General features: G+C 52.9%; 1 protein-coding gene across 3 annotated transcripts in view; it reads left to right on the top strand.

The window, feature by feature from the left end:
* Positions 1-18,315, top strand: part of GRID1 (glutamate ionotropic receptor delta type subunit 1) — a 617,880-nt gene that overhangs the window by 23,835 nt on the left and 575,730 nt on the right. The gene's annotated exons all lie outside the window — the stretch shown is intronic.

Raw genomic sequence — 18,315 nt, 5'->3', positions numbered from 1 at the left:
TTCCTGTCCACTCAGGGCCCCGGCTTCCCACCCTCCCTGGCTGGAGAGGAAGCCAGGCTCAGCTGGACCTAGGGGAGGTCCCTTGAGGGTTTGCTCTGGGCCAGGACTGGGCCATAGTCAAGACTTGGCATCTCTTAATGCAGCTCCCAACTGGGTGTTGAGGGCCTGCCGCCTGCTGTCCCTGTGCTGGGTGCTGGGAGTACAGCAGCGAGTGGGAGGGCCTCATGTGCCTGTGTCAGCATTTCTAAGGTGGGGACAGCCATAGCCACTTTCCAGGCTGGTGAGACATGAAAGGAAGTAACAGCACGTCTCCACCTGAGTTCCTACAACTAGTTCTACGAAGTGTTGTGGCAGAAACAGACTCCGTGGTTGTACAATGTGACTGAGCTGGATGCCTCTCTGGAGACATCACCTGCACACTGGCGTATTTCAGGCTCTGAGAAGTCCTGCAGTCAAGAAGGCCAGTAACTTTTGTGAACTCAGCATTTTCAGGCTCAGTTGAACATGAAACTTCTTTGGCAGAGCACTTAGTAACATTCTAGGTGTCAACCCAAGGTTGTTGGCGCCAATTCATTTGCCAGCAGGAATCCCCAATTTGGGTGGTGAAGAAAGAAACGTAGTTCCGTGCAAACAGCACCACGGCCGTGAACAGCACTACAGCACCCCCATGGCCGGGGAATAGCCCTGGGCCAGGTGGCCCTGGGCCGGGTCCCTCTCCAGCTAGACAGCTCTGCTAAGACATCCTCTGCAGTTAAGCCCAGCCAGGGAGACAGCCTTCTGTCTTCGGTGGAAAGGGACAGTGCACTCAGGGAGCTGGGGGAGCTGGCTTACATTGACAGAAGTCCCCACCCCTGGTCCCTGATTGGTCCAACCTCTCCGAATCCTCACAGTTTGATTGGGCCAAAAGGCACTGTTCTGATCTGGCACAAAAGAGCCACTCAGATTGGTCCAAGCTGTGCAGCTCTGGTTGGATGAGGAAAGCCTCGATGCTATTGGTTGAAATAGGGTTCCAGGAAACCTTTATCAGGGCTGGCTTAGATGGCAGCAACACAGTGCAGGCCGGCAGTTCAGCGCAGGGGCCGGCAGTTTGTGTGAGACGTTCCTGTGCAGAAATGGATCCTGGGCTCTGTTTTAAAAAATTGAGCCCAGGTAGCCTCCAGAAGCCCTTCTCAGTCGGCGCCTTCTTTTCCTCAGGGCTCACATATGTAGCTACCGCTTCCCAAAACCCATTTTGGAAATCCAAGGCAGCCTCTACAAAATACCCTGGGGGACGCACTGCGCCTAGGCGGTACTTAGCACCTGCCTCCCTGCCTCGGTGTCTCGAAGGAGGTCTCGGGACAAAGCAGGCCCTGGCTGCCCAGGGTCAGCGTGGTGAGCTCACAGGCGTTAACACACGCAGGTTTTAACGCTCACAGCAGCGACAAAGTGAGTTAGTTTAAGAAAGGCAAGGAGTGATTTCCCCCGTGCCCCGCCCAGACCTCATCTGCAGCGGGGGTGCTGGGTGCTGGGTGCTGGCACAGCTCCCGGCGGGGAAACCTCTGCAGCGCGCCCTCCGATAGCCCATGTCTCCGGCAAGCTGCACTCTGCTCGTTAGCGGGACAAGCACCGGACAGATGGACTTGCGGTGCCACGGGCTGGCTGCGGATGGCAGCGGACCCACAGGTCTGTGTTCTGGAAGAGTGACCCTGCAGCCCCTGCAGTGGGAGGGATGGAGGACCGGGCGGCTCTGCAGGCCTCGTCCCCTCTCCAGCCTCCCGCCCACGGTGCGGCACCGGGACCTCAGTAACTTCCCTGGAGCATGGGGGCCATCCTGCCCAGCACTGTTGTGCCTTGAAGCAGGGACTGCATCTTTCCCTGTGTCCTTCGACCCAGCACAGGTGGAAGTCCGAGTTGGGATCTGAAGGATGGGCAGGAGTTTCTTACGCGTACAGTAGGTGAAAGGCATTCCAGGCAGAAGGCACTCCAGGAACAAAGGCATGGAGACCTGGAGAAGTCTGACACGTGAAAGGAATCAGACGTAACGAGGCAGGGAGTGTGTACGACTGCACAGGCACAGAGGGCCCTCTCACGCAGGCTGGCCAGGGCAGCCTTGGGAAGCTGCTTCCGGTGCCAGGGAGACACCAGGGCGGAAGCACCGCGTGTTCAGAGACCAGAGTGGCCCCTGCCCCACCTCCCTCCAGGGGACTGGTTTCCTTCATCCCGACAGCCAGCAGCAGTGGGAAATGAGGGAGATGGAACGTGTCATTTTAATTATACACTCACCACCTAATTATAATTTTAATTGATGTGTGAGCAGGTGCCGTGCTCTTCAAAGCAGTTCAAGGCAGTGCAGTAGGAGCACAGGTTGTGTCAGTCCTCAGTCAAGCAGGTGGAGGGGCTGGAAGGCTGGGCGGGGCCAGGGGTCGAAGGGAGGGAAGCAGCTTTGCCCTGAGTGGCGCAGGAGGGGAGGTCTTGCCTTGGGGGGTTGAGCACCACCTGAGCAAAGAGGAAGGGAGGGGAGCCGGGGAGGGCGGGAAGGGAGGAGAGGGGGAGGTGGCTGGCATCCAAAGCAGAGTGGATTTATTTTATTTAATCTCAACAAACGTTTATTGAGAGCTACGGCAAGGCACACTGTGCGAAATGCAGGGGACTGCAGACTGGCTTCAGTGTACCCTTCCCTCAACGCGCTCCCACTCTGGAGGGGGAGGGCGGATGTGTGTGGAAACCAGTAATTACAGCCAATGGAATAAATGGGAAGTTATCACAGAAGCAGCATAGACTATGGGAAGCTTTGTTTTCTAGTGAATTCAGGGAAGGCTTCCTGGAGGACACTGGCATTGGGGTTTTGAAGTGTAATTAGGAGTTGACCAGGTTGTCTAAGGTTAAGGATAGGATGGGGTGGGAGATGGCACTTTAGGCAGAGGAGGGAAGCTGTGAGGGATCCTCGTGGTTTGCTGGATCCCTGGTACGAGGGAAGAGCTGGTGGGAGAAGGGGCTGGACATTTGAGTCGTGAGAAGGTCTCCCCGGACAGGAGCTGGACCTTAATCTGTCGGCTGAGAAGAGCTGGGGGATTTGAAGCTGGGAGATGTGAAGAGGCTTGTGTTTCTGGGAGGTCATCCTGGAGGAAGGTGGGTGGAGAGGCTGCTGATACAGCCAGGGAGAAAGGAGGAGGGGCTCTGTGAGCCCAGGCAGGAGCTTGGAGGGGGGTTCTGGATATTGCCGGGAGGGAAGGAGAGGGTCAGGGTGAAGGCCGAGTCGGCTCAGGTCTCGGGGAGATGGGCAGCTGGGAGGAGCAGGGGAAGGCAGTGAGGCTAATCTCGATGGCGAAGCTTGGGGGCGGTGGGACTTCCTGGGGCAGACGTCCAGGAGGAGCAGGCTCTGCAGGAGGCAGCTCTGTGGGACTCACTGTTGGAAGGACGGGTTGGGACGCCCCCGGGGAGATGAGGTAGGTGCCTGGGAAACAACTTTGGCATTGTAAGGCTGATTTTTAATCTTTATTTTATTGTGGTAAGAACACTTAATGTGACTGTGCTCTTAATAGGTTTGTCAGTACAGGGCAGCCTTCAGGAGGGGCCCCTGTTGTCCCAGGTCTCCAGACGGCGAACGTCTCGAACGTCTCGCACGACGAGCTTTCGGCCCCTCAGCAGAGACTCCCGTGTCCCCTCCCTCCCAGCCCCTGGCCATCCCTTGTGCCTCTGTGCCTTATGAAGAGGAGCTTCTTATGCATACAGTAGATGCAAGGCATTCTGGGCAGAGGGCATTCTGGGCAGAGGGCACTCTGGGCAGAGGGCATTCTGGGCAGAGGGCATTCTGGGCAGAGGGCACTCTGACTGCAGATACTTTCTGGGAGGGGATCGTGCAGTGTTTGTCCTGCTGTGACTGGCTGATGTCACTGACCACGATGTCCTCGGGGTCACCCATGTCACGTATTACTGGGTTCTTTCTTTGTAAGGTTGAATTGTAGGGACACCACATTTTCTTCCTTTTTTTAAAAATTAAATCTTTATTGTTCAGATTATTACAGTTGTTCCTCTTTTTTCCTCCCATAGCTCCCCTCCACCCAGTTCCCACCCCACCCTCTGCCCTCACTCCCCACCCACTGTCCTCATCCATAGGTGCACGATTTTTGTCCAGTCTCTTCCCTCATCCCCCTCATCCCTTTCCCCCCCGAGAATAGTCAGTCCACTCCCTTTCTATGCCCCTGATTCTATTAAAATCACCAGTTCATTCTGTTCATCAGATTATTTATTCACTTGATTCTTAGAGTCACTTGTTGATAGATGTGTATTTGTTGTTCATAATTTGTATCTTTACCTTTTCCTTCTTCTCCCTCTTCTTAAAGGATACCTTTCAGCATTTCATATAATCCTGGTTTGGTGGTGATGAACTCCTTTAGCTTTTTCTTATCAGTGATGCTCTTTCTCTGACCTTCAATTCTGAATGATAGCTTTGCTGGATAAAGTAATCTTGGTTGTAGGTTCTTGGTATTCATCACTTTGAATATTTCTTGCCACTCCCTTCTGGCCTGCAAAGTTTCTGTTGAGAAATCCGCTGACAGTCGTATGGGTATTCCCTTGTAGGTAACTGACTTCCTTTCTCTTGCTGCTTTTAAGATTCTCTCTTTGTCTTTTGCTCTGGGCATTTTAATTATGATGTGTCTTGGTGTGGTCCTCTTTGGATTCCTTTTGTTTGGGGTTCTCTGTGTTTCCTGGACTTGTAAGTCTATTTCTTTCAGCAGGTGGGGGAAGTTTTCTGTCATTATTTCTTCAAATAGGTTTTCAATATCTTGCTCTCTCTCTTCTTCTGGCACCCCTATAATTCGGATGTTGGTACGCTAGAAGCTGTCCCAGAGGCTCCTTACACTATCTTCATATTTTTGGATTCTTTTTTCATTTTGCTTTTCCAGTTGGGTGTTTTTTGCTTCTTTGTATTTCAAATCTTTGACTTGATTCTTGCGATCCTCTGGTCTGCTGTTGGGAGTCTGTATAATATTCGTTATTTCAGTCTGTGTATGGTTAATTTCTAGTTGGTCCTTTATCACAACATTGAGGGTCTCACTAGATTTCTTGAGGGTCTCATTAAGTTTATCGGCAGTTTCTAGAAAATTCTTGAAAAACCTTAAAAGTGTGGTTTTGAACTCTATATCCAGTAGTTTGTTTTCCTCCATTTCTGTCATTTGTGACCTGCTTCTTTGTCTCTGCATTTTTTATGCTTCCCTGTGTTAATAGAGTGGTTTTCTGTGCTGAGTGTCCTATAGGGCCCAGTGGCTCAGCCTCCCCAATTACCTGAGGTGGACACTCTTGGTGCACCCCCTTGTGGGCTTTGTGCACAGTGTTGTTGTAGTTAAGCCTTGATTGCTGTTGGTATCACTGGGAGGATTTGACCTCCAGGCCAATTGGCTGTGAGAATCAGCTGTATCTATGGTGGGAGAACTTCTGTGCTGGAGACACCCTTATGGGGCAAGACTTGCTTCAGTGGGGCTTTGGTGCTCACTGAGTCTGCCCCTTGAGTGTGTCCCTTATGGATCTGACTTTTAATTGGATGGTCCCACTCTGACCACTGGGTACATTGGCTCTTGGATCTAAGGAGGTGCTAATTTAGCCTCTTCCTGAGGCTACCCAGCAGAAGCCAGCTGTAAAGCAATGCAAGTTGCCCTGGGGCCTTGGGGTAGCTGCAGTTTGTTAAGTAATTTTCAGATTACAAAGGGCTGGGCCTTTCATATGCAAAAGCCTCTGTGCATGGCTTGGGTGGGGTGGGGTCCCAGGGGATCAACAGGGCAGGCAGAGCGAGCAGTATGGCTGCTCTCAGTCCTGCCCTCAGAGGTCCCGGCAATCGCTGTGAGGGCCTCCAAGAGAAAGCTGCCTTCGAGTTCCGACCGATGCCAGACAGTCCCGCTTCTCCCGTTTGAGTCTGGGTCCCTAGAGACTCGCCCGGAACTGGAGCTCAGAGCCTGAGACTCCCTCCCGATTGAAAACGACAACTGCGCCCTCAGCCGCCAGCGGCTCCGCGTGCACGTCCGCACCTTTGTATTTTATTTCCGCACCGCACCTCCTCTGAGTCTCAATGTGCTTTTCTCTTTCCTTCTAGTTGTGGAATTTCCACTCAGCCAGCCTTCCTGTGCTTCTGGGTGATGTCTGTTCCGTCTTCTAGTTGTATTTTTGAAGCGGTTGTGCGAGGCAGCCATCTCCGGTGTTTACCTGTGCCACCATCTTGGTTTCCCCAACACCACATTTTCTTTATCCACCCTTTGGTGGACAGTTAGGTCACTTCTACGTCTTGGCTGTTGTGCATAATGCTGCAATGAACGTAGGAGTTCTAATATTTCTTTACGTTCCGGATGTCAATCCTTTTGGATCCTCCTGTATAATAAAAGCGTAATATGCAAATTGTCTCCTCTGCCGGGAGTTCATCCAGGAGTTCGACCAGGGGCCGGGCTGGCCTGGGGAAGGGAGGAAAGGGGGTGGGTGGGAGGGAGGCCCCGTGGCAGCAGGCGGCGGGGGAAGGGAGGGAGTACCCGGCCAGCAGCCGGCCGCGGCTGTGCACTGGGCCTCTAGTATATCCAGAAGTGGGATTGTGGGATCATATGGTAACCGTTTTTAATTTTTTGAGGAATCTCCATATTGTTTTCCATGGTGGCTGCACGTTTTTCATTCCCGCTAACTGCTCAAGGGCTCCCTCTTCTCCACGTCCTCGCCGACACTTTTCTTTTTCTTTGGGAATAGCCACCCTAATAGGTGTGAGGTGAGAGCTCATTGTCACTTTGATTTGCATTTCCCCATGATTGATGATGCTGAGCATCTTTTTACGTCTCTTTGGCCATTTGTTTGTCTTTGGAGAAATGTCTATTCAAGTTCTTAGCCCATTTTTAAGTGGCTTATTAGTATTTTTTTTCTATTGAGACACATAGGCCAGTTGAACAGAGTAGAGATGCCAGAAATACTAGTAATCCACACGTGTGGTCAGCTGACCTTGGACGCGGTGCCGACTACTCGTGGGAAGGGGCAGAATGGGACGACCGCCGGGTGCCACACAGACACTCCCGTCAGCTCCAAATGGATCGAAGACTTGCACGTCAGAACCGATCCTGGAAACTAGAGAAAATGGGGAAGCTTCATGACATTGGTCTTGAGAATGATTTCATGGATTTGACATCAAAAGCACAGGCAGCAACAGCAAAAATAGACAAGTGGGACTACATGAAACTAACAGTCTCATGCACAGCAAAGGAAATAATTAACAGTGAAAAGGTAACCTCTGGAATGCAAATCATGTATCAGACGAGGGGGTAATTCCCAAAATGTATACGGAGTTTGGCTTTTAGGGGCTTCTTATGGGTGCTCTTGGGGTCCACGCCTGGGGAAGGGAGAGAGGGACAGAGAGGGCAGGGGCCACGACAAGCAGGGAGGCCATCTCAGAGGCAGCCCTAGCATCACCCCAGGGGCTCCGGAGCTGAGTCGATGGCCCTGCATACCCCTCTCCTCAGCCTTGAGGAGTGGCTGCCCAGGAAGGGGTTGTGGCTTGGGCACAGGGCTTCTCATCAGCTGGGAGACCCCTTTGGGGCTGGCAGCAAAGAGCATCTGAAAGCAGCTTCTCCGAGTCCTTCCCCCTGAAGAGGGCCGGGCACATGCCCTGGCCACCGCACGCACGTGGCTGAGGGACCAGAAGAGCTCTCAGCCAGCTGCCAGCCCTCTCCCCCACCTTCCCCACCTCCCCCGGCTTCTCGCTCAGCTAGTTCTCCCCTCTGGAGCCTTCCCTCTCCTCGCACGGGCTCCTTGTGCCTGTCCTTCCCCTGGGTGGCCTCCCGTCCTCGGCAGGAAGTCCACTTGATTCCGAGGGTGGCAGTGGGCAGTGAAGGAGCCAGGCCAACCTCGAGAGGGGTGGAGGCCGGGCAGCCAACTCACGCCCCCCCTGCTCCCTCCTGGGCTGCGGTGTTTCCATGTCTGAGGCGAGTGTCTGACGTGCGTGGGGGCGCGTGGAGAAGAGGTTCTGGAGGCCTGGCTCCCCGGTTCTGGCGGGGGTGTTACGAGCACTAGTGTTTATCCGCAAGACACACCGTCTGCGATGAGGAAACTGAGGCAGACTCTCCGTCACGGCCCCAGGGAGCGGAGTGAACTGGGAGCCTGTCTGGGCTCCTTCTGTTCTACCTCCTCCGGGTCCTGTGGTGCCACTGCGGGGAGACTGGGGGCCTCTCCCCTCAGCCCTGCCCGGCCAGGCCGCCGCTGGGAAGGCCCCGCCTTGTGTTGGGGTCCAACCCCAGCAGGTCCAGGGGTCCCCAAAGGTGTGGACGGAGTCAGCGAAGAAGGAATGACACGAAGACAGCATTCAGTTGATCAACAGTCTAGCCAGGATCTCTAGCCAGGATCTCCAGCCAAGTTCTGGTCTGGATCTCCAGAGAAGTTCTGGTTCGGATCTCCAGCCAGGTTCTGTGGCCATGTTCCCTTGCTAGGTTCTCCAGCCAGGTTCTGTCCAGGTTCTCCAGCCAGGTTCAGTCACAAGGTTCTAGTCAGGTTCTCTTGCCAATTTCTGTAGTCAGGTTCAGTCCAGGATCTTTTGCCATGTTCTCTCGCTAGGTTCTGTCTCTAGGTTCTGAGGCCAGTTTCTGTCCAGGATCTTTTGCCATGTTCTCTCCAGAGAAGTTCTTCTGTCTCTAGGCTCCGTGTAGGTTCTGTCTTCTTGATTCTGTTCTAAGTTCTGTGTGTCTTGCTGTCTTGTTACATCTGTATTTATACCAGTTGATTCAATCCTATCAATCTCTATTACAAAGGTTAGGGCGTTTCTTATCTCCATTCCAGGGAGTAAAGATTATGTAGCTTAAGCATGATTGTTCATAGTAAAAGTGATTAATTACCCGCCTTGCACTTAGTTGAGGGGTTTTATCCCCTCCCTAACTTCAGGGGAAAATCCCTACCTGGGGAAACAACCTTTCTCGGAGAGGTGACCTTGGTTAAAACACAGCGCCAAGAAGGTGAGCAAACATATTAAGAACAGTATGCCATATATGCCAGGTCCCTTGAAACAGCAAGCATGGACCGGCTCCCGGCAGCCTTGTGCCCACCCTGCCCGCTGGTTTCCGTGTGCTTGGGTGGCGCCCGGTGACAGCGAGCTCCTGAGCCCGCTCGGGCCTCAGCCGGGCACTCACCCCAGGGAGGCCCTCTCGGGCTCTGGGTGTGCTTCCTGCCGGGCGCAGCGTGGCCAGGAGCCCCTGGGAACTTGGGCAGGTGCTTACCGAGGCCGCAGGGCTCTGGGCAGCTGGGGAGGCGGGGTGGGGGGAGGTGAGTTTGTCGCACATTCCAAAGAACAAGCCAAGCCTGGGCCCTGCAGTGGCGACTGGTCACCTGCCCGACCCGCCTGCCAGAAGGCCCTGGCCACTTCAGAGATGGGGTGTCCTTAGAGGAGGCCTGGGTTCGAGCCTGGCCTGGCACCGCAGCCTGTCACCCCCCTGTCACCCTGCTCTTCTCCTTCCCTCCTGCTCAGCAGGGTGGTGGGGCTGTCGGCGGGTCCCCTTGCTGGAGACCTTGCCCTGTCCTCAGCCTGCGGAGCCTGGGCTCCCGCCCGGGGCAGGAACCGGCCGTGGGCTTTGCGGGCCTGCCTGTGCCTGTTGGCCTGTCTCCCCCTTCCTCCCCCACCCCTGCACCTGGACTCCGTGGGCTTTGCCGTGAGCCACACAGATTAATTCCCAGCCTCTCTTCCTGTTGTGGCCTCACACACGCCACGGCCACGGTCTGGGCCTCTCCTTGCTGCCTGGCCTGGGGGGACTCTGACAGCGACCATCTCACTCGGTGAGGCCGGGCATGGGCTGCCTGGATGAGGGGCCTGGTACGCGGGCAGGGCTGCGCGGGCGCCACTGCAGCCATGCAGTGCAGTCTCCCTGTCGGCTCTGGTGGCCTCTTGAGCCCTGGGCTGTGGGTGAGCTTGTGGAGAGGGTGCTGGCAGTGGGGAGGCTCCCAGGGGAGGGCCCCTTAAGCTTCCTGGGGTGGATGGAGTTGGGGGGGGGGAGCGGGGAGAGTGTGCGCTTCTTCCTGCGGAGGGAATGGTGAGCCTGGGGTCAGAGGGCAGGCAGGATGCCTGGTTCACTCAGCAATGTTTCTGAGCCTCTCCATGGGGTGGGGACTCGGAAGGAACAGAGATGTGGTCCTGCCCTGGGCGAGCTCCCAGTCGCATCCCTGACACAGGCCCAGGTGCCTGACGCTGGGACGGGGGAGGGCCTTCAGGGCCAGAGTGGGCGGGAGGGCAGGGCTGCTGGCAGCTGAGCTGTGGGGGCAGGACCATGGGGCTGGACAGGGGCCGATGGGAGCCAAGTGGCCCGGCTGTGGGGCTCCCTCCCAGAGGCTAAGCTGAGCAGGAGGCAGTGAGAAAGCCCCGGTGCGGCCGCTGAGTCCCGAGGCGGCCTGGTGTGCACCCTGGGAGGCCCCCTTCACCTTCTCCAGGAAGATCAAGACCCTGGTTTCTTGGGGTTGCATCTGAGTTGTCCAGAGTGTGGTGGGGAGGAGATTGGAGTGCTGGGTGGAGCAGGGAGACCCAGCACGGCCCTGGCGCGGAGTTGGCTGGGATGTTTGGGTTTTGCAAGTTGCCTGGTGAGGAGGTGGGTGCATAGCGTAGGGACGGGCACAGAAAGTGGCATAAATATACTGAGTCTTCCGGGTCATCTGTTATTGCCACAGCGGAGTCGCTCCCCTTCTGCTCCATCCCTGACCCAAAGGCAGGTCCTTGTCCAACGCCCTTCCCAGGTAGGGTGCCAGGGGCTTAAACGTCACCCCGAATCCCGGCTCCTGGTTTCAGGGTGCATGTGGGGGTGCTTGCCCTGTGGCCATGTGGACCATGACGCCCGGCTCGTTAGCGGTTGGTGGCCCTTGGTAACCACAGAGGCCCCGAGGTTCTGACATGGTTGGGGTGCTCAGGAACATGGGGGGCTGCAGTGGCAGGCCGCTGGCAGGACTGACGAGGGCAGGTGAGCCAGGCAGCCAGCGGGTAACTTCCTTCTGCGGGCGGGAGGGATGACCTGCCTCTCTCTCCACCTGTGGAAGATTTGCCGAGGACTCTGCGCCTCTGCTTCAGTCCCTCACTGGGGCTCCTTGGACTTGTCCCGCACCCCTGGGGGGCAGGTGCAGAGCGGAGGTGCTCGGTCCTTTGGCCAATCCCAGGCCCTCATTCCCTGTGAGTGCTTGGCAGCATCCGGAGTTCTGGGCCCAGTGACGGGCAGTGGCCACCTGGGTGGGTCCTGGAGGGCCGTAAACAGAGCGAGTCCCCGGGTCCTGGATTCGCGAGTCCCCAGGGTGAGAGGACGCCCCCGTGGGAGCTGCGGGGCTTTCGCCGTCTGCACGTGAAGATGTTTGTTGAGACTTCCTGACTGTGAAAGCGATCCTAGTTACTGCAGGAAGATTAGACCGGGCTGCCGAGCACGAGGAGGTGGATAAACGTCGCCAGGGAGCAGCCGGGCACGGCCTCCGCCCGCTCCAGCCGCCTTCCTTGCGGGCTCCTCTGCACCGGCTGAGCCCAGGCTGCTGGCTTGGTTTTGACTTCAACCTTAACATTCAGTTTCTTTAAACGCCACAATATAACAGATTTAAGACATAATGAAGAGAAATCAAAGTCCCATTTCCCTCCTCAGGAGGACCACTGAAGTCCGGTTGCTCTGTATCCTTCCAGAACCTTCTCTGTGTTTACGTTATGTACACACAAATGGAAGGCAGAGCTTTGCGTTGTGTTTTAACTACATAAACAATGCCCACTGCACCTGCTGTCCTGGGCCTGGCTCGTTTCCACTCACCAGTGTGTCTTGCAAGTCGCTGTGCTAGTGCACATAAACCCATGGCATTTTAAAGAGATTCTTAGGCCACACTTCCCTCTGGATAGATATTTAGGCCCTTTCTGATGTTTTGCGATTACAAACCAGTTGTGATCGGCATTCTTACACACGCCTGTGTGTTCCACGACGTGGGCCCGCGGGGGCGAGGCTTGCAGGTGCATCTCTCAGTAGCTCTGCCCAGCCCCTCCTAGAAAGCTGTCAGTTTGCGGCTCCCCCGACGGGGAGGAGCGTCTGCTTTCTCGGGTTCTCGGCAACACGGCTCAGAAACATTTGCGTTTTGCCAATCTGATGGCTAATAGGTGGTACTTTGCTGTTATTTAATTTGTGTTTCCCTAATTACTGAGTCTTTTCATACTAGCTACATGACATATGCCATTCTAGCAGATCTTAATTGTTAATAAGAATATTATCATTTAAATTTATTTATCCACATAGTTCCTTGTAAACATAATTAACAAAGGCACTCTCCTCAGCGAGGCCATCGGGACTCACAGCCGCGAGCGAAGGCTGCCTGGTGCCCAGCGTGTGCGTGCTTTGTTCTCGGCTGGACTTGCTTGTGCAGCTTCTGCCCGGTGCCGTGGCTGAAGGGGAGGTCTCTGCCGTGAGCAGTCGCTGGCTAGTGCTCTGGGTGTACATAACTAGTGTCTGACCAGGGCACAGTGAGCCGTGGAATCTCTAGGCACTGGGACTTTAGGCTGCCCTACTGCTATATCTAATTCAAAATAAGAACAGCACCAGCCCTGGCCGGTAGCTCAGTTGGTTAGAGCGTTGGCCCGATACCCCAAGGTTGTGGGTTTGATCCCTGGCTAGGGCACATTCAAGAACCAACCAACTTATTTGGAGCCTTTCGATGCTTTTAGTAGAGTTTTACATTTTTCTTCATACAGATCTTGCACATTTCTTTTTTTTTTTTTTTAAATTAAATCTTTATTGTTCAGATTATTACATTTGTTCCTTTTTTTTCCCCCCCATAACTCCCCTCCTCCCAGTTCCCACCCCACCCTCCGCCCTCACTCCCCACCCACTGTCCTCATCCATAGGTGCACGATTTTTGTCCAGTCTCTTCCCGCATCTCCCACACCCCTTTCCCCCCCAAGAATAGTCAGTCCATTCCCTTTCTATGTCCCTGATTCTATTATGATCACCAGATTATTTATTCACTTGATTCTTAGATTCACTTGTTGATAGACGCATGTTTGTTGTTCATGATTTGTATCTTTACCTTTTTCTTCTTCTTCCTCTTCTTAAAGGATACCTTTCAGCATTTCATATAATACTGGTTTGGTGGTGATGAACTCCTTTAGCTTTTCCTTATCTGTGAAGCTCTTTATCTGACCTTCAATTCTGAATGATAGCTTTGCTGGATAAAGTAATCTTGGTTGTAGGTTCTTGGTATTCATCACTTTGAATATTTCTTGCCACTCCCTTCTGGCCTGCAAAGTTTCTGTTGAGAAATCAGCTGACAGTCGTATGGGTATTCCCTTGTAGGTAACTGAGTTACTTTCTCTTGCTGTTTTTAAGATTCTCTCTTTATCTTTTGCTCTTGGCATTTTAATTATGATGTGTCTTGGTGTGGTCCTCTTTGGATTCCTTTTGTTTGGGGTTCTCCGCGCTTCTTGGACCTGTAAATCCATTTCTTTCACCAGGTGGGGGAAGTTTTCTGTCATTATTTCTTCAAATAGGTTTTCAATATCTTGCTCTCTCTCATCTTCTGGCACCCCTATAATTCTGATGTTGGTACGCTTGAAGCTGTCCCAGAGGCTCCTTACACTATCCTCGCATTTTTGGATTCTTTTTTCATTTTGCTTTTCCGGTTGGATGTTTTTTGCTTCCTCGCATTTCAAATCATTGACTTGATTCTTGCGCTCCTCTGGTCTGCTGTCGGGCGTCTGTATAATATTCGTTATTTCAGTCTGTGTGTGCTTAATTTCTAGTTGGTTCCCCAATATAAGATCGAGGGTCTTATTAGTTTTCGTGTAGATCTCATTAAGTTTATCGGCAGCTTCTAAACAGTTCTTGAGAGACCTTAAAAGTGTGGTTCTGAACTCTATTTCTTCCATTGACAATTTTGTCCTGTTTCTTTGTCTCCGCATTTTGTTATGCTTCCTTGGTGCACCCCCTAGTGGTCTTTGTTCGCAGTCTTATAGATAAATCTTGATTGTTGTAGCTAATTCCAGGGAGGGTTTGACCTCCAGGCCAAGTGGCTATGAGAATCAGCTGTGTCAGCTGTGAGAGAACTTCTGTCCTCTAGGGAGGTGCTAATCTAGCCTTTGCCTGAGGCTATCCGGCAAAGGCCTCTGTGCAGGGCTTGGGCGGGGCGGGTCGCACAGGATCAGCAGGGTGGGCCGGAGAGAGCAGTTATGGCGGCTCTCAGTCCTGTCCCCAGGGGCTCTGCCTCTCTGAGTCCCAGCACCCGCTGCAAAGCTCGGAGAGAAAGCTGCACTCGCTCTGACCGAAGCCAGACAGTCCTGCTTCTCCCGTTTGAGTCTGGATCCCTAAAGACTCGCCCGGATCTGGTGCTCAGAGTCTGCGACTCCCTCCCGATTGAAAACAACAACCGCGCCCTCCGCCGCCAGCCCGCTCCTCGCACTCCGCACCTCAGAATTTGACTTCAGCACTGCGCCTCCTCTGAGTGTCCGTATGCGTTTCTCTTTCCTCCTAGTTGTAGGACTTCCACTCAGCCAGCGTTCCTGTGGCTCTGGGTGATGTCCCTTCCGTTTTTTGGTTTCACTTTTGAAGTAGTTGTTCAAAGCAGCAAACTCCGGCATTAACCTATGCCGCCATCTTGGTTCTCCTCATCGATGTTTCTCCACATTTCTTATTAGGCTTATCCCTGGGGGTTTTATAGATTTCCCCCCCCCAATATGAATGAGTTTTCTTCTGGATTACATTTTCTAATTGGGAGTGCTGGCATATGCGAAAGCTATTCATTTTGCATATTGATTTCATATCCACGAGTTTTGCTCAGCTCCCTTATGAGCTCTAATAATTTATTAGTTGATTCTCTTGGGGCTTATTCCCGTTTTCTACAAAACATACCAATTTTTATCTCGTCCTGATTTCTTTTTCAGGTGTTATCATATCACCTAGGACAATGCTAGGTACTGATAGTGGTAAACTACTACTATTTCAGAGTTTCACCTTTAAGCACAATGCTTGCTGTGGCTTCAAGGAAACAGATATACCCTGTCAGGCTAGGGTGGCCTTTCTGATCCCTACTTTACCTAGCGGTATGAAAGGTGGTACTAAGCACTATTTTGGTCAAACCCAGCAGATGCCCCATTCAATTTATTTCTAAGTAGTTTGGGATTTCTGTTGTCGTGTTCTCTTAAGGCAGCAGTTACAAAAGCATGCTGTAAGTTTTCTAGGCATATGGGTTGGAGGTTGTTCCTTTTCATTGGTAATTCCCCATCTTATTTCACTGGACTCAGCTCACCAACAATAAGCATCTGAGTGATTTCCCTTTAGGGCTTCCCTGAGACTTTCCCTGTGGAGAGCGGGTGTTCGTGGGAAAGTCGGTGCTGTCTCTGGGGCCAAGAGAGCAGAAGTGGGGCGAGAGCAGCCTCGGGCCAGTGCTGGGCGTGGGTCCCAGCCTGCTGGCTGCAGGGTGGGGGCAAGTGCCTGGGCATCAGATTCACCCGTGTAAATCGGGCAGCATAAGAGTGCCTACTTTATAGTGTTATGTGAACATGAAATTGCTTAATATATGCAAAACTTTAACACAGAACCTGGAATACAAGTTCAGATATTGAATAAAATTAATATCTCTCTATATAAAAGCCTAAGCCACTGTTATGACCAGACAACCAGATGACCGGCAGGTAGCTATGATGCACACTGACCACCAGGGGGCAGACACTCAATGCAGGAGCTACCCCCTGACCGTCAGTGCCCTCCCACAGCCAACCTCCTGTGCCCCGCTCCCCCTCCCAGCCAGCCAGCCCTGATTGGCCCGATCCATCTGATGGCCGGCCAGGCTGAGGGACTCTACCTGTGCACGAATTCATGCACCGGGCCTCTAGTTATTAGATAAACCTATAGGTGAGTTAGAGAAATCTTTCATATTATTATTTGTTTCCTACTGACTCTGAAATAAAAATGTTGATGTCACCTTTGTGATTGTGGATTTGTTGGTTTCCTCTTTAATTAGTGTCAGCTTTGCTTTATCTATTTTGAAATTGTGTTAAGTTGTGTTGTGAGTTCATAACATGCCACACCTGTTATATTTTTGGGGTGAACTTTACCTTTTATCAATATGAAATTTCCCTGTCTATTTTGAGTGCTTTCCATCTTGAATTCTGTTTTGTCTGATAAACACCCTTTTTCTGGCTTATCTTTTATTTGGTATTGCCTTTCTCATCCTATTATTTTTAACCTTCCTGTGTGCTTCTTTTTATATCTTTTGTAAAAAACATTTTGTTATTGTTGTATTTATTAGGGGAAGTTAATCCATTTACATTGGATGGGGTGACTGATGGGCTTGGATGTCGCCCTGAACAAATCAAGAGCTTGAATGTGTCTGAACGGCCCGCACACCCGGCCCATACCACAGGCTCAGAAGAGACCAACCAGGGTTTTAGTTCCAATGTTAACACTTACACCCAATGGATGGTAATAATAGTGAGTTTACAGTTTTTCTCACTGCTGCTTTTGTTTTCCGCATCTTGTTCTTGGATTCATTTTTTGTTGTCATTGAGGTAAAATTTGCATAACATAAAATTCATGATTTTAACCATTTTAAAGTTGTACAATTCGGTGACTTCCAGTGAATTAACTCCAGAACATCTTCATCGCCCTGCAGAAACCCTGTCCCATTCATTTTTCGTGGTGGCCAGAGCCCACCACTTGGTGCGTCTTTCCAAGTGGGCCATGAACTTGTGTCCTCCGGGTCTGGAAATGCCTGTTCCCTTCCTAAGGGCTGAGTAGAGAATTCAAGGTTCACACCTTTGCCCTCAGCACCGAGACCCGGTTTCACTGCACAGGCGCTGTCACACGCGGCGGGCTCTGTGCCAGGGCACACACAGGGCAGGCACCGCCCCTGCAGCTGACAGGGGGACAGGGACAGGAGGCAGGGTGAGGCGCAGGGCTGGCAGAGGGGTTACGGGTCACAGCCAGGCGCCTGGCTCGCCAGCCCGCGGCCTGTGTCTTTTTTCCCTGGGTTCTTACATTTCACCATTCTGTGTCTAAATAGTATCTTTTACGTAACCCTACTTTGCATGTGGCGAGTTCTTTCCGTCTGAGGACTGGTGCCCTCTGGGTTTATGTACTTTGCCTTCCTGCACGCTCGGCCATCTCTCTGGAGCTCCCTTTAGATGACACTGACTTCCTAATCCCCATTGCCCTCTACCTGACCTTCATTCCTTTCATCTGGGCTTTTGTGCCACCATCTGGGAGCATTCCTGTCTCCGTCTCCAGGCCCCTGACCTGCCCTTCATTTGCTCCGTGCTGCTCTGCAGCCCCTTCCTGCTTCAGCCCCTTCCTGCTTCAGCCCCTTCCTGCTTCAGCCCTGAAGTGGGTGCTTCCCAGACTAGTTGCCCTTCCTCCCGGGCTGAGCCCTGGTCCTGGGTGGGGTTCTGTTTCAGGCCCGCTGTGTCCTCAGGGCTATGGCTGTGCTGGATGCGTTTGACATGCCTCTTAAATGCAGGCGGTGATTCTGGGTTGTGTACTTGTCTTGGACACTTCCTGTTGGCCTGGGAGGCTGAGCCTGTCCCCAGCCGTGGTTGGGTTGGTACCTGGGGCACCAGATCCCGGTGTTGGGGTGTGGGGTTCCACTTCCCTCCTGCGTGTTGGTGCCCGTGAGGCTGCCTGACTCCTGGGAATCAAGTACTCCTGCTCCTTGCTCTTGTGGGCTGTCACTTTTGCAGTCACTGCTTGGCCTTGTGGGAAGGGACACCTCCACAGACCTCGCCTCAGCCGCCCCCCAGGCCTCCTGGGTCCCCATGTCCTGGGCTTCCAGCTTGGCTGCCGCCCTCCTGGGCGTGCTTTAGGCGGTGCTGCCGTTCCACTCGGAACCCATCAGCGTTCCGCCTTCAGGATTCCCTGTGATTTCTGCCCCCTTAAGAACCATGTTTTCCAGCGCTGTCACAGGCCTTTAAGAATGACTTCCCTGTTGTGTCACTTAGGCGTTGTGCTGGGAAGCAGGGGCTGAGCACGTCCTGAGACCACATCTGATCCAGGGCCGCTGGTTTGGACGGACGGCCTTGCTCCCACGTGTGCGTGCTGTGGCACCGCTCCTGCGTCACGGCAGGGTCTTTGTCGTTACTGCTCTAATGACGCCTGGCATTTCTCTAGTGACTAGACCAGCGGTGGGCAAACTTTTTGACTCGAGGGCCACAATGGGTTCTTAAACTGGACCGGAGGGCCGGAACAAAAGCATGGATGGCATGTTTGTGTGAACTAATATAAATTCAAAGTAAACGTCATTACATAAAAGGGTACGGTCTTTTTTTTCAATAGTTTTATTCATTTCAAACGGGCCGTAGTTTGCCCACGGCTGGACTAGACCTTAATTGACGCAATCACTTCCCTT

This window comes from Myotis daubentonii, chromosome 13 (genome assembly GCF_963259705.1).
Source record: "Myotis daubentonii chromosome 13, mMyoDau2.1, whole genome shotgun sequence".
NCBI classification, from domain to species: domain Eukaryota; kingdom Metazoa; phylum Chordata; class Mammalia; order Chiroptera; family Vespertilionidae; genus Myotis; species Myotis daubentonii.
Note: the sequence above shows the minus strand (reverse complement) of the source record. Positions and strands in the feature narration are given on the sequence as shown.